Genomic DNA, 22,561 nt, shown 5'->3' with positions numbered 1-22,561 from the left:
AAAGCCAGGAGCATAGAACTCTTATCAGGGTCTCTAATATGGGCAGCAAGGGCCCACGTTCTTGGGCCATCATCTGCTGACTTAGCAGGGAGCTGGATCAGAAGCAAATCAGCCAGTGAGCCCCCTGCATCACAATACCAGCCCCTATTATCTTGACTTCTAAAACCATAAATTTGTTTTGCCTGTTTTCTATTTCATTTAAATTCAATCATGTAACAAAATTACTACAAATTTAGTGACTTAAGACAACACAGATTATTTTCTCGTAATCCTAGAGATCAGAAGTCAAAAATCAATTTCCTAGGGGCGGCATTGTGGTATAGCAGGTTAAGCCTCTGCCTGCGATGCTGGCATCCCTTGTGGGCATCGGTTCAAGACCTGGCTGTTCCACTTCTGATCTAGATCCCTGCTAATGCACCTGGGAAAGCAGCAGAAGATGGCCCAAGTCTTTGGGCCCCTATACCCATTCCTGGCCCAGCTCTGGCTATTGCAGCCATTTGGGGAGTGAACCAGTAGATGGAAGATCTCTCTCTCTCTCTCTCTCTCCCCTCTCTAATTCTGCCTTTCAAATAAATAAATCTTTTTTTAAAAAAATCAGTTTGCTTAGGCTAAAACCAAGGTATCAGGAGAATTGGTTCCTTCTTGAGGTTGTGAGGGGAGAATCTGTTCTCTTGCTCTTTTCAACTTCTAGTGACTGCCTGTATTCCTGGGTTTATTCCTGATAGTTTACTCCCCAAATGCCTACAGCCAGTACTGAGCTAGGTGGAAGCCAGGAGCTCTAAACCTCATCTGAGTCTCCCACAAGGGTTGCAGGGACCCCAGTATTTGGAACATCACCTGCTGTCTCCCACAGTGCACATTAGCAGGAAGTTGTGCTATGGAACAGAGAGAGGGCTGGAACCCAGATACTGATAGGGAATACAGATATCCTAAGCAGCATTTTAACCACTGCACCGAGTACCTGCTCCCATACCGTTTTAATATATACCATAACAGTGAGTTACCCTAATGGCCTAGTGTCTTGGAATGTTCAAAATTTCTCAAAATACCTAAAATAGACCTAATTTTACTTTAAAAAAAAAGATTTACTTATTTGAAAGAGTTTCAGAGAGAGTTTCAGAGATTTACTTATTTGAAAGAGTTTAGATGGCCATCCTTCATCTGATGATTCACTCCCCCAGATGGCCGTGACAGAGCCAGGAGCTGCTTCCAGGTCTGTCACATGGGTAGCAGGGGCCCAAGCAGTTGGGCCTTCTGCTGCTTTTCCCAGGCCACTAGGGAACAGGATCAGAAGTGGAGCACCTGGAACACTAACCAACACCCACGTGGGATGCTGGCATTGCAGGCAGCAGTTTTACCTGCTATGCCACAACACTGACTCTCCATTTTGCTTCTGTAGCAGGTCTGGTATTAATATATGGAATAAAGTAAAATTTGGTAGGCAGACCAGTATTATACACTCACTAGGTTATTGATCCTGAGGAAAAAAATGACAAGTTTTAGGTAATCATAAATAGTATCTTGGGGTGAGTCTACTGCTCTGCTTTTGATCTGGCTCCCTGCTAATGCACCTGGGAAAGTAGCAGATGGCCCACATGAGAGACATGGCTCCTGGCTTCAGCTCACCCAGCCCCAATCGTGGAGGCCATTTGGGGAGTGAACCAGTGGATGAAGATCTCTTCCCCCCAACCCCGTTACTCTGCCTTTCAAATAAATAAATCTTTAAGAAAGAGAGAATAGTATATTGAGGGCCAAAGCATTGTGATCTAGTTAGTTGAGCTGCCTCCTGGAATGCCTGCCTTCCATATCAGAGTTCTGGCTACTCTGCCTCTGATCCAGCTCACTGCTAATGTGCCTGGGAAGCAGCAGATGATGGCTCAAGGACTTGAGTTCCTGACATCCACTTGGGGAGACCAGATGGGGTTCCTTGCTCCAGATTTCAGCCTGGCCTAATCTCAGCTGTTTTGACCATTGGGGAGTGAACCAGCAGATGGAAGATTGTCTTTCCCTCTGTCTGTCTCTCTGGCATTCTGCCTTTAAAATACTTAATTAAATCTTAAAAAAAGTATGAAAAAGTTTATAAATTATATGGGAAAATTGATGGTTAAATTTTTAACTGAGTTTTAAAAATTTGGTTATCTTACTTAGACACGCATATTTCCTCAAGGTCTCTAAATTATATCAGACTGTCCATTTCTATCGCCATGACCATCATGGAATTATCCAATCCAGATAGTACAGGCACTGGCTTCCAATGGCTTTACTTGGATTTTCTTGTTTCCTTCTTCTCTGTCCCTAGAAGATTTACCACAAACCCTGGCACGTTCCCTTCATTTTTCCCCTTGTCTGTGGCACAGAGTATCATTAGTAGGATTGGCTAGTATGAAAAAGCATGAGAACCTTTCTCTCACCTAATATTTCACCACTGATCCTTATCCTGTTCCTCCAAATAAATGAAAAAAAGCAGATAAAAGGACAAAGCTTTTAACTTTTGACCAGTTTCTGCCGTAAGTGTGTTTCTAGGAAAGACAGAAAACTCCCCCCTCCCAAATCTTTTATTTTTTTATTTCTTTGAAAGGCAGAGAGACAGAGATCTTCTTTTATCTACTGGTTCAGATACCTGCAATAGTTGGGGTTGGGCCAGGCTGAAGCCAAGATCCTGGAACTCATGGCAGGTCTTCCCTGCGGGTGGCAGGGACCCAAGTACTTAACCATCATCTGTTGTCTCTGCTGGTGCACATTAGCCAGAGGTGGAATCGGAAGCATGGCGGGGACTCTCGAACCAGGTACTCTAATAAGGGGTACAGGTATCTGTCGCTCCCCCTCTTCGTGGAGGAACGACACGAAACCCTGCCTAGGCTTCATATCCGAGTCACGGCACCATTATGTTGCTCCCCCTCTTCGTGGAGGAATGACACTAAACCCTGCGTTGTTCTTTTGTCTGCTCGGCCCTCCCCAGGTTTGCTGCTGGTTCTTCCCGGGTTGGCTACCATCCCTTCCACCTCCGTGGAAGGGCGGTTCCCCCTGCCACTTTCCCCACTTCCGCGGGGGAGAGGCACACTGCCGACTGGCTCTCTCGGGGGCTGCACAGGTGTTCCTTCAGATAGATGTTCCTGGTGCATGTTGTCTCTCTCCTCCTTTATAGTCCTCTTCCACCAATCCCAACTCTGCTACCCACACGCCGAGTACGCTGCTCTCCTCCAATCAGGAGCAGGTCCTACAGTTTATTGGTTGAACTGGAGGCAGCTGTGTAGAAGCTGTTTCCTCCTCTCCCAGCGCCATATTGTGGGAGAGCAGATGCATAGAATAAGTCTTAATTCCAGTAACTTAGTCTAGTCCGAGTTGCTCCCCACAGGTATCCCCAGTGGCATCTTAACCACTACACCCAGTGTCCACCCCTAAGAGACCTTTGACTTCACGTCTGCTTATTCCTTACTTGCTTGGGTCCTGGTCCAGTTATAGATCTCTACCTGCTTGTTGGTTTGTCACCTTGTTGCTAGCTAGACATTCCCCATTTGAAACAGTTCAGGTATATTACCTCATTGCTATGTATATCTGTTTTGTTTTGCTTTTGCTTTTTTAATTTGAAAGGCAGAGTGGTAAGGAGAGACAAAGAGAGTTCTAATTGGTTCATTTTCCAAATGGCCACAACAGCCAGGTCTGGGTCAGGCTGAAGCCAAGAGCCAAGAACTCTTGAGTCTCCTGCTTGGAGACTCAGGGGTCCAATTACTTGGACTATCTTCTGCTACCTTCCCAGGTGCATTATCAGGGAGCTGGGTTGGGAGCAGAGTAGCCAGGACTCAAATGGGCACTCTGATATGGGATGCTGGTATCACAACAGGTGGCTTAACCCACTGTGGCACAACACCAGCTCAAGCTATGTGTACCTTTTAACAAACATGTTATTTAAAAAAGATTTTTTTAATTGGGGTTAAGTATAAATACTACAAAAGTTACTATTTCAGTTTAACATTTATTTGAAAGCAGAGAGTCAAAGAGAACTCCCATCCATTAGTTCACTCACCAAATGTCCACAATGGCTTAGGTTGAAGCTGAGAGCTGGGTGTGTCGTTCTTCCACATGGATGACAGGAGTCCAGTTGACCCATCACAGCTTCCTCCCAGGGTCTGTATTGGCAAGAAGCTGTAATTGGAAGCTAGAACTAAGAATTGAATGGAGACACTAAGATGTGGTGTGCTGGCCTCTTAACCAGTAGGCTAAAAGCCCACCTCTTTTTTTTTTTAAAGACTTATTTATTTATTTGAAAGAGAGGGGAGGAAAGACAGATCTTCCATTCTCTTGTTTGCTCCCTAAATGGCCACAATGGCCAGGACTGGGCCAGGCAGAAGTCAGGAGCTTCATCTGGGTCTTCCATATGGATGACAGGAGCCCAAACACCTGGGCCATCTTCCACTGCTTTTCCCAGGCCATTAACAAGGAGCTGGATTGTAAGTGAAGGAGCTGGGACTCGAACTGGTGCCCATATGGGATGCCAGTGTTGAAGGTGGCAACTTTACCCATTATACCACTGCTCTAGCCCTGATGCTCACCTCTTAACTTAATGGTTAAGAGTCCATTCACATTGTTGCGCTTCCACGACCACCATGCATCTCCATAGTGCTTCATCTTCACAAGCTGAAAGATCTGTCTCCATTACATAATCTATATCCATTACTCAGCTTCTGGTAACCACCATTCTGCTTTCTGTCTCTGAATTTGACTACTCTAGGTACCTCCTGGAGTAGAATCAAACTTATTTCACCTACCATAATGTCTCAAAGAATTATATTGTAGCGTGTACCAGAATTGCCTTTTTTGAGGTTGAATAATATTCCATTGTATTATGTATCACATTTTGTTTTCTGTTCATCCATTGTTAGATGTTTGGATTGCTTAAGTAATGCTATGATGAACATGTTTGTATACAAATAACTGAGTGCCTAATAGGCATGCTATTTTGAGTGCACAAATCTATATATGAAACAGAGCAGTGAATGCACATATAAAGGCAATTCATAATGCGTGATAAAGGTGACATGAACAGGAGACCCACTCTTTGTATATGATCTATATATTTTACTTATTTGCTCATCACCTATGTGAGGTAGGTATTGGGAGTCCCAGGTGGTAGACTGCTATCACAGACCTACCATTAAAAATAACTGACAAAATGTGCAGTGTTTTATTTATGAAACTCCATATCTTATGCACAGTATAGTGAGTTTGGAGAATAATATAGTCCATGCTGTTTCCTTTCGTTTCTTGCCTTTGTGTATTTTGTATGAATAGTGCTTGTCACTAATATAGAAGTAGCAGTGATAGAAGGAGACTTGTCAGAATATATTTTAGTGTTGAGAGATTTTTATTAGGAACTGGGTGTTGAATCAGAAAGGATTATAGGTATCTAGCAAAAGATGACAAAACTATGCTTGTTGTTTGGGCATATAAGTATCCTCTGACTGCTGGAGGAATATACAGAATGATCAATTGTCTGATTATGCAAATACCTTCTAATAAGGTTTTTTTCTTTTATGACTATAAAAGATGCCATTAACTTCATATTTATATCGCTACTAAACTTTTAGAATCTATATAGCAGGGTATAGAAGCATTATTAAGAGATGAAGAGATAGTATTATTTCAGAAATATTTATTTGATGTATTATATACAGAGCAGAGTATGTTTTCTAAGCCTAGTAGTGTTAGATCTGCGTATGCAGTTCGATCATACATATAATGGTCTTTACAAGATTTGGTATGTCTTTATTTTTAAAATGAGGAAACTGCGATTCAAAGAAATTAATATAAAGCATCTAGCAAGTGAGGACATCAAAATTTGAACCTCAGTGTAAGTAATTCTAAGGACTGTTTTTCTTCCACTCGATTATTTTCCCCTAAAAGTACTTTGGGAATGCTAGGATCTTTATACCTTTATCTTTATACCTAATCTTTATACCTTTATCCGAAGATGATTTAAAATGTTATAAGCCTGGCTGATAGCAAAATTTTGTGTTATTGCAAGATAATTATGGAGCTCATTCTTAGCAAGCAGAGTTAATATCTGGTAATATTTTTAGCTTCATTTTCCTTCCCACTGGTATCTAAATGATTTGCTTAGTGTTATGCAGACCATGAACATGAAATATTGTTAGAGAAAGGAGAAAGTTGATTAATTATATAGGCTTTATATAGTTTTTCTTTTGGTCACAATAATCACTAAGGAAAACCTGTAGAAAAAAATGTCTCCTGGCATCAGACTTTTTTTAAAAAAGGTTTATTTCATTTTATTTGAAAGGCAGAATTACAGTGAGAGAGAGGGGGAGAGAGAGAGAGAATAAGCTTCCATCCACTGGTTCACTCCCCAAATGGCCACAATAGGCAGAGCTGGGCCAGGCTGAAGCCAGGAGCCAGGAGCTTCATCTGGATCTCCCACATTGCTCCAGGGGCCCAAGCGCTTGGGGCATCTGCTGCTGCTTTCCCAGCATATTATAAGGAGCTAGATTGGAAGTGGAGCAGCTGGGACATGAACTGGTGCCCATATGGGTTGCTGACATCACAGGCAATGGCTGAACCTGCCTCACCACGATGCTGGCCCCTCAACTTGCTATTCTACACTGTCCCAATTGCACTGAAAGCTAGGCTAAATAGTGCCATCTCTTTTACCATCTTTATATGTTCTTCCAACTCACTTTGGAATGACCTTTTCTCTTTTTCACCTGGCAAACTTGTAACCATACCTTAAGATCCAGCTTAAATTTTAGCTCTTATATAGTTTTTCCTGATTTCTTCATGCATAGTCATCCATTCTCTGATTATCTATGCCTCTGTTACATACAGGTTGAATATCCCGAATCTGAAAATCTGGGGCAGGTAAATAAGTAAATCTTTAAAAAATAAGTAAATCAAAGGAAAACTTTTAGGAAGATAGTATTTTAATACTAAAAGGGTTGCAATTATAAGAAAACTTTTTTTTTTTTTAATTTGAAAGGCAGAGTAAGAGAGAGAGGGAGAGAGAGACAAAGAGGGATCTTCCTTCTGCTGGTTGCTGGTTCATTTCCAAATGACATCAATAGCCAGGTCTGGCCCAGGCCAAAGTCAGGGGCCAGGAACTGCATCCTGGTCTCCCTCATGGATGGCAGGGGCCCAAGTACTTGGGCTATCTTCTGCTGCCTTCCTGGGTGCATTAGGAGGAAGTGGGATCTGAAGTGGAGCAGTCAGGACCTGAATCATTGCTCTGATAATGGGATGTTTGCCTCACAAGTGGTGGCTTAACAAGCTGAGCTACAATGCTGGCCCCAGAAATGCTAGCACGTTACCTGGTGTTAGGAATGCAAGATAAAATTGTCATATCACATGAATAAACAGAAAAGTAGAAGCAACTCAAGGTATTTCAAGCAAAGAATCATTTATGTAAGGAATTAGGTAATGAAATTATTGAAATAACTTCCAAAGGGAAAGCAGCCGGTATTGTCCAGTGAGGACTCATTAGAAGACTTTCCCTCATGCAGTAGTCATTGCATATTACTGCATAAGGAGTCATCTCACAGCAATCATCCTGTTACCTCTCCCACTAAAGAGTATTGGAGGGGCTCCCCCGAGTGGTTCTCCACAAGATGCTGTCTGAAGTGAAGTTCCCATGAGGGCTCGCTTGCATGGCTGTTAGTACAGACTATCTCGTGAAATCTTAGCTAGGGTGATGGGGTGTGGCACTTGATTCTCCATGTGGCTTGTACTTTTTATAACATGATGGGATTCTAAGAAGGAGCATCTCATAAAAGAATGTTTCCAGGAAAAGGAAGTGAAAACTGCCAGGCCTCCTGAACCCTGGGCCAGTTCATATGCAAAGGGAAAGGATCTAAGAGAGGGGTGAATGTTGGCACCACTTTTGGAGACGAGTACCACACCTGTCTTTACAAGTGCAGCTTCCCTGCTCTGGAATGCTGTTTTCCTAACAAATATTTTTACTGTAAGATTGAGCTTATATTTCAACCTCTTATGTGGAACCTCCCCTAGTGCCCCCAGGACATAGTCAGGAACCCTTTCCTCTGTATAATCTGTGCCTATTTGTGTATTTCTGTTTTGTGTCCATCATTCCCTATAATTTGCTTACATACTTTTCTGTCGGTGAGAACTGTCTAGGGAATAGGAACCATGCTATCAACTCTTGGTCTCTAGTAACTGCAACAGGAAAGGTTTTTGAAATTGAATTTTTAAGTACCTGCCTGTGGTCAGTAATAATTTAGGCTAGTGTTCTACAATCATCTTTTGCTTGAGCTTCAACAGGGAGCCCAAAATACGAGAGAGAGATAATCAGTGAATACTCAATGATAAAGGAAAAGGAGAGAGATTGCATTTCAAGTACTCTGATTAGGAAGAAAGGGCCATGCATGGAACATTCAATAAAGATTTTCAGGGGCCAGTGCTGTGGTGTAGCAGGTCAAGTCACCGCCTGCAATGCTGGCGTCCCGTATGGATACCGGTTCAAGTTCCGGCTGCTCCACTTTCAATCCAGCTCCCTGCTAATTTCCTGGGAAGGCAGTGGAGAGTGGTTCAAGTCCTTGGGCCCCTGCCACCCATGTGGAAGACCCAGAAGAAGCTCCTGGCTCCTGTCTTCACCCTGGCTCAGCCCTGGCTATTGCCACCATTTGGGGAGTGAACCAGCAGATGGAAAATTTTTAAGTTTTATTTGAAAGTCAGAGTTACACAGAGAGAGGAGAGGCAGAGAGAGAGAGAGAGAGAGAGAGAGAGAGGTCTTCCATCTGATGGTTCACTCCCCAATTGGCTGCAACGGCTGGGGCTGCACTGGTCCAAAGCCAGGAACCAGGAGCTTCTTCCAGGTCTCCCACGTGGGTGCAGGGGCCCAAGGACTTGGGCCATCTTCTACTGCTTTCCCAGGCCATGGCAAAGAGCTGGATTGGAAGTGGAGCAGCCAGGACTTGAGCCAGCGCCCATATAGGATGCTGGTGCTTCAGGCCAGGGTGTTAACCCACTGCGCCACAGCACCGGTTCCATAAATAAATAAATCTTTAAAAGCGGTTTTGTTTTGTTTCGTTTTGTTTTTCATGAGAATTGGTATTTTAGTCCTGCAAGTTTTAAACTTACCTGAAAAATAATTTTTTCAGTGTAGCACAATTTCTGGTTCTAGGAATGCCAATTAAATATTATGCCATTAGAAAAATGAAGGCCGGCGCCGCGGCTCACTAGGCTAATCCTCCGCCTTGCGGCGCCGGCACACCGGGTTCTAGTCCCGGTCGGGGCGCCGGATTCTGTCCCGGTTGCCCCTCTTCCAGGGCAGCTCTCTGCTGTGGCCAGGGAGTGCAGTGGAGGATGGCCCAAGTCCTTGGGCCCTGCACCCCATGGGAGACCAGGATAAGTACCTGGCTCCTGCCATCGGATCAGCGCGGTGCACCAGCCGCAGCACGCTGGCCGTGGCGGCCATTGGAGGGTGAACCAACGGCAAAGGAAGACCTTTCTCTCTGTCTCTCTCTCTCACTGTCCACTCTGCCTGTCAAAAAAAAAAAAAAAAAAAAAAGCCGCTTGGGGTGGTTCAAGTTAGGAGGGATCTAATATTACAAAATTAGATGACAAAATTGTTGGAAGGGCTAGAGGAGCTAAAGGTGTTGGCCAGAAATACGGAACTGTAGGAAACGACATCTCCTCCTTGAAGCTTGTAGTCAGTCGTTCACAGAACAGCCTGCAGAAGGACCCATCCTGCAAATGACTTATGCTCCTCTGCCCTCCATGCTGCTACTGTAAGGAGCCAGTGTTGAGCTGCTACCCTGGTGCTATAGGAGCCTTCTGTAAGGACAAGTGGATGCACCCATCTATTGGAGCCACCACCTCCCAAGCCAGAAGATTGTTTCTTCCTTTAGCTTTTATCTCTTGGACATACCTAAAGTTGATAGAACTTTTTTTTTAAAGATTTATTTATTGATTTGAAAATCAGAGTTACAGAGAGAGAGAGAGAGAGAAATGTCTTCTACCTACTGGTTCACTCCCCAATTGGCTGCAACGGCTGGAGCTGCGCAGATCTGAAGCCAGGAGCTTCTTCCAGGTCTCCCATGCGGGTGCAGGGGCCCAAGGAGTTGGGCCATCTTCCACTGCTTTTCCAGGCCATAGCAGAGAGCTGGATCAGAAGTGGAGCAGCCGGATCTCGAACCCGTGCCCATATGGGTTGCTGGCATTGTAGGCAGTGGCTTCACCCGCCACGCCACAGAGCCAGCCCCAAGTTGATAGAACTTTAAACAGGAGCCCTCCTCTCAAGGCAATCTGAGGATTTTCTAGGTTTCTAACCCTGTAATACATTTAAAAAAAAAAAAAAAAAAAAAGGTGGGAATGATGCTGAACACAGTATCTGGAACACGGCATTATAGATATAGCTTATGAAAAGAATATATTATAGGTATCACCATGATTCTGCTAGACTGAAATTTTAGAATGGAAGAGTTTCTATCTGATGCTTTTAAATTATTTTATGTAATAAATATTTTTTGAACCAAAGTCTAGAAAATGTTCTGCTTTGGAGTACTAGGTGATAATATTCTTACTGGTAAATTTTGAAATTCCACAGGGGACTTCCTAAATTTGATAAAGAGCATCTACAAGAACCCTACAGCTATGGTGCTATGGTATAATGGGTAAAACCACTGCCTATAGTGCTGGCATCCCAAATCAGCACCGGTTTGAGTCCCGGCTGCTCCACTTCTGATCCAGCTCCCTGCTAATGAGCCTGGGAAAGCAGCAGAAGATGGCCCTAAGTGCTTGGGCCCCTGAACCCACATGGGAGACCCTGAAGAAGCTCCTAACTCCTGGGGCCCAGATCTGGCCATTGTGACCATTTGGGGAATGAACCAGTGGACGGAAGATCTCTGTCTCTCTCTCCCCCTCCTCCCTCTCTCTCTCTCTGCTGCTGCTGTTGCCTCTGCTTCTCTGGAACTCTGACTTTCAAGTAAATAAATTAAAGCCCGGTGCCATGGCTCACTAGGCTAATCCTCCGCCTGTGGCGCCGGCAAACCGGGTTCTAGTCCCGTTCGGGGCGCCGGATTCTGTCCTGGTTGCTCCTCTTCCAGTCCAGCTCTCTGCTGTGGCCTGGGAGTGCAGTGGAGGATGGCCCAAGTGCTTGGGCCCTGTACCCACATGGGAGACCAGGAGAAGCACCTGGCTCCTGGCTTCGGATCGGCGCAGCGCGCCAGCCGTAGTGACCATTTTGGGGGGTGAACCAACGGAAGGAAGACCTTTCCCGGTCTCTCTCACTATCTTAACTCTACCTGAAAAACAAACAAACAAACAAAAAAACCCTTACAACTAACATCATACTAAAGGGTGGGAAAAAAAGAAACCTCCTAGAACTAATAGCATGGAATCAAGGCTGCAGGCTACAGTTCAGTAACAAATTGCTCTCCTATATACACCAGCTGTGAATTAGTGAAATTTGAAATTAAAACACAGCAATATTTATAGCACTTTCCAAAATGAAATGCTTAGGTATAAATCTAACAAAATATGTTCGCATTCTATATGAGGAAAACTACAAAACTCTGATGGGTGAAATCAAAGAAGAACTAAAAGGAGAGAGAGTTCATGTTCATTTATAGGAAGACTCAGTATTGTCAAGATGTCAGTTCTTCCCAACTTGATTTACAGATTTAGTGAAATCCCACTTATAAACCCAGCAATTTATTTTGAAGATACCAATAAACTGATGCTAAAGTTTACGTAGAGAGGCAAAAGACCCAGAATAGCCAACACAATTGAAGGGGAGGAATAAAGAGTATTGACTTCCTGACTTCAAGAATGCTTACTATAAAGCAATAGTAATCAAGGCAGTGTTGAATTGCTGAAATAATAAACACATGGATCAATGGAACAGGATACAGAGTCCAGAAATAAATTCATGTAAATATAGTCAACTGATATTTTACAGAGAAATAAAGGCAATACCATGGAGCAAAAATAACCTTCTCAACAAATGGTGTTTATTCATATACAAAAAAAATGAATCCAAATATATACCTTGAGCCTTTGACATTTTAAATCTATTCAAAAAGGATCATAAATCTAGGTGTAACATGTGAAACTGGAAAACTTGTAGAAGATAACATGGGAGAAAACATAGATATCCTTGGGTAGAGTGATGATTTTTTAGGTTCAACACTAGAAGTATGGCCCATGAAAGAAATAACTGTTAAGCTAGATTTCATTAAAATATCTACTCTGCAAAAGATGATAACTAGACCAGAAGAAAATAATTGCAAAAGACACATTTGAGAGCTATTATAATATACAGAGAACTCTTAAAATTCAACAATAAAAAAAGCTAATTAAAAGTGGGCCAAAGACCTTCACAAACCTCACCAAAGAAGATGCCAAAGGTAGTCCACATCATATGTCATCAGGGAAATGCAAATTAAAATGACAACAGGTACACTATATATACACTTGTTACAATGGCAAAATCTGGGACGCTGACAAAAAAATGCTGGTGAGGATGTGGAACAACAGAGCTCTCATTTGTTGCTGGTTGGAATGCAAACTAGCACAGCCACTTTGGAAAGAAAGTTGGTGGTTTCATATAAAACTAAACAAAAACTTACCATTTGGTCCAGTAATGGCAATTCTTCATATTTACCTAAAGGAGTTGAAAAATTTTATCTACATAAAAACCTGCACACAGGCATTTATGGTAACTCTATTCCATAATTGCCAAAACTTTGAGAGGAGAGCAGCACTTGGTGCAGTGGTGGACACCTACATCCAATATCGAAGCGCCTGATTCAAGTCCCACCTCCGCTTCTGATCCAGCTTCCTGCTGGTGCACATTTTGGGAGGCAGCAGGTGAAGGCTCAAGTGTCATCCAGGTGAGAAACCCGAATTTCATCCAGGGTCCTGGCTTTGCTGTTGCAGGCATTTGGAGAGTGAATCAGCAGATGGAAGCTCTTTCAGCTTTCTCTCTGTATCTCTCTGCCTTTCAAATACATAAAAATCTAAACCAAAATGAAGGCCATTAAAAAAAAAAAAGACACAGAAGAAACTCTCATGCATATTACTGAGTGAAAGAAGCCAATGTGAAAAGACTCCATTCTGTAAGACTCCAGCTATTTGACATTCTGGAAAAGACAAAAACATGGCAACAATAAAAAGATCACTGATTGCCAGGGATTGGAAGGGGTGGTCAGTAGGCAGAGCACAGAAGATTTTTAGGAGAATAAAAATACTTTGTGTACTGCACTGATGGATATATATATATATATATATATAATATGTGCATGTACAAGTTAGTGATACACATACATTAGTGTATCTTATGGCAAAATATACTGTGTGAAAATGGAACTTTTTCTTTTGCAACACAGTGATGGTATGATTTTGATAGTATTCCAAAAGTTGAAATATGACTCCACTAATATTTGTCAGGCATTGGCACTGTGCTAGGAACTAGGGGCATGATGATGCATATAATACACTCCAGTTAATTCAGTCAATATTTATTAAATATCTATCCGCTATGTACTGGGCTTACCAAGATGAACAAGGCCAGATATCCTGCTGTGAGGTCCATATAATTCAGGCGAAAGACATATAAACAATTATAAGATTGTAATAAGACAGGGGCCAGCGCTGTGGTGTAGCAGGTAAAGCCGCCGCCTGCAGTGCCAGCATCCCTTATGGGCGCCGATTCGAGACCCGGCTGCTCCACTTTCAATCCAGCTCTCTGCTATGGCCTGTGAAAGCAGTAGAAGATGGCCCAGGTCTTTGGGCTCCTGCACCCACATGGGAGACCCAGAAGAAGCTCCTGATCCTGGCTTCAGATTGGCGCAGCTCTGGCCGTTGCAGCCAATTGGGGGAGTGAACCATTGGATGGAAGACTTCTCTCTCTCTCTCTCTGCCTTTCCCCTCTCTGTGTAACTCTGATTTGCAAATAAATAAATAAATCTTTATTTAGAGAAAGTATTTATTTAGAGAAAGTATTCTTTAAAAAAAAAAGGTTGTGTAAGAAATTGAAAATATGACCGAGAAAAAAATTAAATGGTTGAATTTTAAAATTTAATTGACAATATGAAACTTGGAGTTTATTTAAAATTCCATAAGAAGATTCCATGTCTGGGCTGGCGCTGTGGCCTAGTGGGCTAAAGCCTCTGCCTGTGGTGCCAGCATCCCATATGGGTGCCGGTTCGAGGCCCAACTTCTCCGCTTCCAATCTAGCTCTCTGCCTATGGCCTGGGAAAGCAGTAGAAGATGGGCCAGGTGCTTGAGCCCTGCACCTATGTGGGAGACCTGGAAGAAGCTCTTGGCTCCTGGCTTCGGATTGGCCCAGCTCCAGCTGCTGTGGCCATTTGGGGAGTGGACCAGCAGATGGAAGACTTCTCTGTCTCTCCCTGTCTCTGTCTGTAACTCTACTTCTCAAAATAAATAAATAAATAATTAAATAAAAAAAAGAAGAAGCCATGTCTAGGAGGAAAATACTGACTGGCACGAAAGACATCTGAGGCAGTTACAATTTGGGTATCAATTAGCATTTGGGGGCCCTTACGTTTGTATAGAATGTTCACTTTGGGAAATACTGCAAACTATTGTTTTAAATCACATATAATCTCACCACAAAGACTGTCACTGATGGGATTTTGATGTGTTCTTTCTAATCCAAGAGCATCTTTAAAAAATATATAGAAATAAGATAAAAAGAGGCCTATAAGTCTACACACATACACTCACATACAAAAGGTTGCATGTGAATTAGAAGTTATTCAGGAGAGAGGGAGAGCAAGCGAGCCATTTGAACCAGGTTTTCAAAATTAAAAATATAAACACAGGGTGGACTTTAGGTGCAAGGGTTAAGACGCCTGCATCCTATATGAAAGTTTCTGAGTTTGAATCCAAGCTCCTCCCCAACTGGGGCTTCCTGCTGATACATACCCTGGGAGGCAGCAGGTTGATGGGTGAAGTTCTTGGGCCACTGCCACCCACGTGGGAGACCAGGATAGAGTTTCTGGCTCCTGGCTTCAGCCTGACCCAGCCCTGGTCTTTGCAGCCATGTGGGGAGTGAACCAGCAGATGAAGGATCTCTCTCTATCTCTGCTATTCTCGCTGTAACCCTACCTTTCAAATAAATAAAATAAATCTTAAAAATCAAATAAAATGTTTGTAGTTACAGAAACATGTGGCATTCTCCAGTCAGCAGTGTCCTTCTGCATGTTACCCCTTCCTTGTCTCTGTTTAATTGCTTTTTTCAATTCAGGGATTACCTTTCAAGATGCTGTTCCTTCGCTGCATCATGCACGTGCCACCTAAGATGTCACATTGTCCTGGAATTGCTGGTGTATTTATCCCTTATTCAGGACAATCAAGAATTCCTTGTGGGGGCCAGCGCTGTGGTGTAGCAGGTAAAGCCACCGCCTGCAGTGCCAGTATCCCTTATGGGCACTGGTTCGAGTCCAGGCTGCTCCACTTCCAATCCAGCTCTTTGCTGTGGCCTGGGAAAGCAGTGGAAGATGGCTTAAGTCATTGGACCCCTATACCTACATGGGAGACCTGGAAGAAGCTCCTGATCCTGGCTTCGGATTGGCCCAGCTCAAGCCATTGCAATCATTTTGGGAATGAGCCAGCAGATGGAAGATTCTCTCTCTCTCTGCCTCTCTGTAATTCTGCCTTTCAAATAAATAAATAAATCTTTAAAAACTCCCTAAAAGAATCTTAAAAGAATTCCTTAAGGATGGGAACTATGTCTTGCTGATCTTTGAGGCCCTGCTCCTATATACCCAACATATAGATGTTATTAATTGCGGTTGAAGGAATCTATATAAATTGATAGTTAAAGGAGCTGGTGGGTTTTTTTATTTGTAATCTTCAGGAAACACATTTAGGAATTGTAGCTTTGCCTACCCAGTTGTAGTCATTGCTTACCCAATGACTCTTCCCACTTCTTTTTTGTTATCAAATTTCATGTTATGGCACTGTACCCAGGGCACGTATCTTGATAGATCTAGATCCATTCCTCTTTGCTACATCTGGGTTGAGCATGATGAAGCTTCAGGGAGAGGTCTTCTCCCCTGACAGGGGAGGCATTTTCTCCTCTCTGCTGCCTACTTTGATTACTGTTTTGTACAGGATATAAAGTCTGGAACCAGAGCAGCTGTCTTTAACCACGAGACAGCGAGCTTGAGAACAAAAAATGATATGAGGATGTAGGAGGAAGGATGAAGAGTCTAGGTCTTTGATGAGATCACAGGCTCCAACCAATCCTAAATTGCCTATTATATACAGACTTCCTTTTATATGTGGTAACCAAAATGCCTTTGCTGACTGAGCCACTGTGTTGTTGAATAGTGGCTCCCAAAAAGATGTGAGTGTGAGCTTATGTGGATAAAGCTGTAGTGGAGTTAGGGATTTTGAGATCATTCTGGGTTTGGTAAGCCCTAAATCCAAAGACAGTATCCTTGTAGGAGACAGAGGAAAAAACACGGAGAGAATGTGAAGAGAGAAGCAGAGATTGGAATTATGCAGTGGCAAGCCAAGGATTGCCTGGAGGCACCAGAAGCTGGGAGAGGCGAGGAAGAAGTCTCCCCTAGCACCTCCAGAGGGAGAGGGACGCGGCCAACATCTTGATCTTGGACTTGGGGCTTCCAGAACTGTAAGTAAATGAGTCTCTATTGTTTTAAGCCACAAGGCTTGTGGGAGTCTGTTTTGGCGGTCTCAGGAAACTAATACAAACTCTACATCAGGTCTTCTGTTGTTTGCAATTAAAAATATCATAACTAATAATAAATATTTTTTCTAAAGTTCAAACCAAACATACGAAATAAAGGTATGGTTAATAAATCAGGAGAAGGTCCTGTACTTTCCAAAATTCTTTCCCCAAGACTTCAAACTGAGATTGATGCTGCTGCTTTAGGTGTCCCGGGAGGGAGGGAGACACATAAGAAGACAACGTTCCAGCGAGGGGCACACCTATTACAACTAAATATAACACAGCAGTGCCCCTGGGGTCCATTCCAAAAAAGCAATCAAATGCACGGGATAGGTGTAAACACAGAGGTAGCCTCTGCACAGCAAAAACTTGTGCCTAGTTTTCACAGATGCTCCGGTTTCTAATTAACCGTTAGTAGGAAGCTGGATGAATAAAAAGTGATACTCTCTACCATGAATTGCTCTGTGATCTTTCAGAGTAAAATCTGTGTGGAAGATGTCTGTAGTTTATTGCTGAGAGCAAAAGAGCAAGATGCAGAATGGAACAGGATCCTTTCTTGTGAGAAAATCTAAAATTTCTCTATGCACATGTAATATGCACAAGAAGGTCTAAAGTTGTTATCATTTCTGGGAAGCAGGAGTACAAAGGAAAGCGCTCACCTTGCTACGCTTTTACATTTGTGCATTTAATATTCTTATAAGTGTGTATTGCCCTCCAGACTAAATAAAACCAGAGAGTCCAGCACTGTGGATGCCCTGGTGTCCACATTGCAAAGGACACCGTGGAATAAAGGCCTAGAGGAAGACAACAGAGCAAGAGGGACAGCGTTATAATAGTCTAAGGCGCTAGTGCCTTCAACAGGAAGGCATGTGACCCAGTCTCAAAGTCCTGAACATTATGACTGTAACTGTCAAATTCCTAAAGTTTCAAATATGCAAATGAAAGGAATTTTTTTTTTTTTTTTGACAGGCAGAGTGGACAGTGAGAGAGAGAGAGAGACAGAGAGAAAGGTCTTCCTTTGCCGTTGGTTCACCCTCCAATGGCCGCCACGGCCAGCGCACCACGCTGATCTGATGGCAGGAGCCAGGTACTTCTCCTGGTCTCCCATGTGGTGCAGGGCCCAAGGACTTGGGCCATCCTCCACTGCACTCCCTGGCCACAGCAGAGAGCTGGCCTGGAAGAGGGGCAACCGGGACAGAATCCGGCGCCCCGACCGGGACTAGAACCCGGTGTGCCGGCGCCGCAAGGCAGAGGATTAGCCTAGTGAGCCATGGCGCCGGCTAGGAATTTTTTTTAAATGGGCTTAATTTAGGGTCAGTGCTGTGGCATAGGAGGTAAAGCCACCGCAGTGCCAGCTTTCCATAAAGGTGACAATTTGAGTCCTGGCTGCTCCACTTTTTTTTTTTTTTTTGTCAGGCGGAGTGGACAGTGAGAGAGAGACAGAGAGAAAGGTCTTCCTTTACCATTGGTTCACCCCCCAATGGCCGCTGCAGCCGGCGTACCACGCTGATCCGAAGGCAGGAGCCAGGTGCTTCTCCTGGTCTCCCATGTGGGTGCAGGGCCCGAGCACTTGGGCCATCCTCCACTGCACTCCCTGGCCAAAGCAGAGAGCTGGACTGGAAGAGGAGCAACTGGGACAGAATCCGGTACCCCAACTGGGACCAGAACCTGGTGTGCCGGCGCCGCAGGTGGAGGATTAACCTATTGAGCCGCGGCACCGGCCTCGGCTGCTCCACTTTTCCATCCAGCTCTCTGCTAATGAGCCTGGGAAAGCAGTGGAGGATGGCCCAAGTGCTTGGGCCCCTGCACCCGCATGGGAGACGTGGAAGAATCTTCTGGCTCCTGACTTCGGCCTGGCCCAGGCCCATCTATTGCTACCATTTGGGGAGTTAATCAGCAGATGAAGGATCTCTGTCTCTCTCTCTGTACTCTGCCTTTCAAATAAATTAAAAGAACAAAAACAGGCTTAATTCACTTTATTCTTCTTGTGTAAAAGTCCATGTTGTAGCCATAGCTGGAGCCTGGGTCCTCTGCATGTACCCTCTCTTGTGAGTCTTTACAAGATGGCCGGTGAATTCCTGATAAGCAGGCCTGGTGAACACAGTCTCTTTGCAGAAGTTCAGGGTCAGATAGCTGTGGGTCTTGGAGATAGCAGCAAAGGTGGCCTTGGCGAAGTTGCCAAGGGTGGCAGCACAGCCCCTGGTTGGGGTGTGGCGGTCCTCAATGCCAGCCATCAGCTGCAGCTTCTTGGAGACAGGAGCCAAGAAGATGCCAGTGCCTCTGGAAGCGGGAATGAGGCACCAGCACAGAACCACAGCGTCCAGTCACCTTGCAAGGCCTGGTGTGGGGTTTGTTGCTCTTATTCCCCCAGTAGCCTCTCCTCACATGCACAGTGGAGAGCTTAGCAAGAATGATGGCCCGTCGGATGGCGGTGGCCACCTCCTTGGAGCACTTCACACCCAAGCCAACATGACCATTGTAGTCCCCGATGGCAACAAATTCCTTGAACTTGGTCTGCTGACCAGTTTACACGTCTTCTTCTGCACTGGCATAACCTTCAAAACCTGATCCCTGAGGGATGCTCCCAGGAAAATGATCTCAGACTCTTTGATGGGCTGAGAGAAGAGGTAGGTCTGCTCCACGGACTTGATCTTCATGTCCTTAACCGGGCAGCCCAGCGTGGTGACAGGGCCCACTTCTTGTCCTTGACCATTGGTGGGTGGGCAGGGACTGCGGCAAGCCAGTCAGTGCCCACCACAGGCTGGCACCCGGGTGGCGGCTTCAACCTCAACCACAGAAGCCACTGTGGCCTCCCATTCCAGGGCCCGGGGGCCTTGGGCCCTCTTGCTGCTCTGGCCTCATCCACCACTTGGTGGTCTCTCGGAGAAGAAGACGGAATACTTTTTGAAGGGAAAAACAATCTAAAGGTTCTGTCAGGAACTACCACTTGTCGCAGTGGAAAATGAACTTGTGTCATTCATTCAGATCTGTTTGACAACAGATTTAGCGGAGTTTTACCAAAAAGATAGATGACAAAGCTGTTGGTGAACAAAGGAAGGATGCCACCTGTCTAATACTGTATTGATTATGTGTTAACTTTTGTTGGGTGTCTACCGTGGCCAATGATTAGGATCTTTTATATATGTATTCATGTAGTCTTCATGATTTCCTAGAAAGCAGGCGTGCGCTCCACTTAAGAGATGAGGAAGGCAGGTAACTCGTCTCAGATGACAGAGGTGGGAAGTGCAGGTCTGGGTTTAAACATAGCTCTGAACTTTGCCCAGCTCTGTTCTGACAGCAGAGAGGAAAGTTGCCTCCCTTCAGACTAATTTTGAAAACAATGTTCAAGCTTAGAATCGTCACTGGTCCAGCTCAGTATGGGAATTTTTATGTTCCTAATTGAAAATATTATCAAAAGAGATTGGGATTTGAGGTAGCTTCAAGAATACATGTAATTTGAAACAAAAAATATGTTCAAGCCCTTGTTTAGACTGTTGAGGAACAGTTCTCTTATTTTTTTATTCCATTCTTTTTTTTTTCTTACTGTTTCTTTTTCTTTCTTGGATCAAACAGGAAAGGGAGGAAAAAGAAGGGGCAGTGGGTGGGAGGGTGGGTGCAGTGGGAAGAATTACTGTGTTCCTAATGTATTTATGAGATACGTACAAATAAAAAAAAACATTATAAAAATAAATAAACTTTAAAATGTGTTCATTCAAAAGTTAGGAAAAGAACAGACAAAATCAGGACCATGAAGAAATCTGGAATGAAAATATGTGCACTGTCGAGTCCTACGTAACTAGAGCTGGGCTGCAGAGCTGAGATTATTAGGAGCCGTAGGAATAATGATGACAGTCCATTGTATGATCCACGTTGTCCCTCAGAAGAAATGTGTTAGCTCCTCGGGAAAAGGAAAGCTTGGCTTTTTCTGGCCCTGATTCTCTAAAACTTTCCGTTTAGATGTCGTTTCTTCTAAGAAGTTGTCCCTGATGAGTCCCTCTCCACAAAGTGGATAGCGATAGCACTCCTGTGTGCTTACCACTTACACCAGTAAACTCCCTGCAGGGCGTAGGCTCCTCGAGGGAAAGCACTGTGATTGGTTTCCCCCGTATCCTTGGTACGGTTCCAGTGCCTGGCACATTGTAGGATTCGTGAGGCTTCATGGTGAGGGGTATCCAACCTAACCATGTATTGAGTTATGATCCAAACTCCAAGAGGGTGAGAATTTCCTTAGAAAATAGTTTTGAGTCTGTCCCAAGATATGACATTTCACTACTTCAGATTTTAACATTTAAAGTCTGCTTAAAACTGTTTCAACTCTACAAAATGTTCAAAATGGATTTTTTTTTGACAGGTAGAATTAAACAGTGAGAGAGAGAGAGAGACAGAGAGAAAGGTCTTCCTTCCGTTGGTTCACCCCCCAAATGGCCACTACGGCTGGTGCGCTGTGCCGATCCAAAGCCAGGAGCCAGGTGTTTCTCCTGGTCTCCCATGTGGGTGCAGGGTCCAAACACTTGGGCCATCCTCCACTGCACTCCCTGGCCACAGCAGAGAGCTGGCCTGGAAGAGGGGCTACCGGGACAGAATCTGGCACCCCGACCGGGACTAGAACCCTGGGTGTTGGCACCACAGGTAGAGGATTAGCCTAGTGAGCCACAGCGCCAGCCTTAAAATGGATTTACTAGCTGCCCTCTGAAGTCTCATAGGAAAGTCCCAGTAGTCCCCAAGTCCCACACTTGGATCATGATTTTTAGCAGGACAGTTTCCTATTGAGCCTCCAAGACAAAGCAGCTGAATAATTCAGCATCAGTGCAGGACTAGCAGGCAGTAAGTATCTCCTGAAGTGATCAGTATGAGGCTACTACAAAGTATTCCTGCCCTCCAGAAGTTCAGTCTGAAAGCTTCTCAAGCCACCTGTTATCATAGGAAATAGAGGAACACAGGAAACAGACAAACCCAGAAGTGGGCAATTATAGGATAACTGCTCTGTCTCTGCAACAAGTTAATGGCATGAAAAAAGAAAGGTAGGATGAGAGGGGCGGACTAGACTGAAAGAGCTTTCAGAAACTAACCAAAGCAATTTGTGACTCTTGTTTAGAAATGTACTTTTATCAAAACTACCATAAAAGATAATTTTCATATAATGGAACAATGACAAAGGACATAGTATAATATGACATCAAGTATTGTATATTAGGTGAATTTCTTTTTTTCTTTTTTCTTTCTTTTTTCTTTTTTTTGACAGGCAGAGTGGACAGTGAGAGAGAGACAGAGAGAAAGGTCTTCCTTTTTGCCGTTGGTTCACCCTCCAATGGCTGCCACGGCTGGCGCACTGCAGCCGGCGCAACGCGCTGATCCGATGGCAGGAGCCAGGTACTTCTCCTGGTCTCCCATGGGGTGCAGGGCCCAAGGACTTGGGCCATCCTCCACTGCACTCCCGGGCCACAGCAGAGAGCTGGCCTGGAAGAGGGGCAACCGGGACAGAATCCGGCGCCCTGTCCAGGACTAGAGCCTGGTGTGCCAGCGCCACAAGGCGGAGGATTAGCCTATTGAGCCACAGCGCCAGCCGTGAATTTCTTCATTTGAGTTCTACTACACCCTAAGATAAAAATTAGAATGTAAACTGTGTATTTGAGAGGTGACCCTAAGAAATACTAACAGAGGAGGAGGAAGTGAGATAGGGGAGAAATAGAAGCCAATAAAAGCTGCTCTATTAAGCAGATTACCTTTGTAATGGGCAAGCAGAACCCAATTTCACAATGTACTTTGGCCAACAGTGTGAGTACACGGCAGAGTAACCCCGCAGCTCCCAGAGCGGGGACCTGAGATACTTAGCACTGACTCAAAGGTGCATCGACTGGGGACCGGGGAGGTGAGCGG

General features: G+C 44.3%; 1 pseudogene; it reads right to left on the bottom strand.

Moving 5' to 3' along the window:
• Window positions 1–18,503: 18,503 nt before the first annotated feature.
• Window positions 18,504–19,661, bottom strand: LOC100338829 (small ribosomal subunit protein uS5 pseudogene; annotated as a pseudogene).
• Between the last annotated feature and the right edge of the window lie 2,900 nt (window positions 19,662–22,561).

The sequence above is a fragment of the Oryctolagus cuniculus genome, chromosome 7 (assembly GCF_051225735.1).
Source record: "Oryctolagus cuniculus isolate XC-2025 breed Fujian yellow rabbit chromosome 7, ASM5122573v1, whole genome shotgun sequence".
NCBI classification, from domain to species: Eukaryota; Metazoa; Chordata; class Mammalia; order Lagomorpha; family Leporidae; genus Oryctolagus; species Oryctolagus cuniculus.
This window is presented reverse-complemented; position numbering and strand designations above follow the sequence as displayed.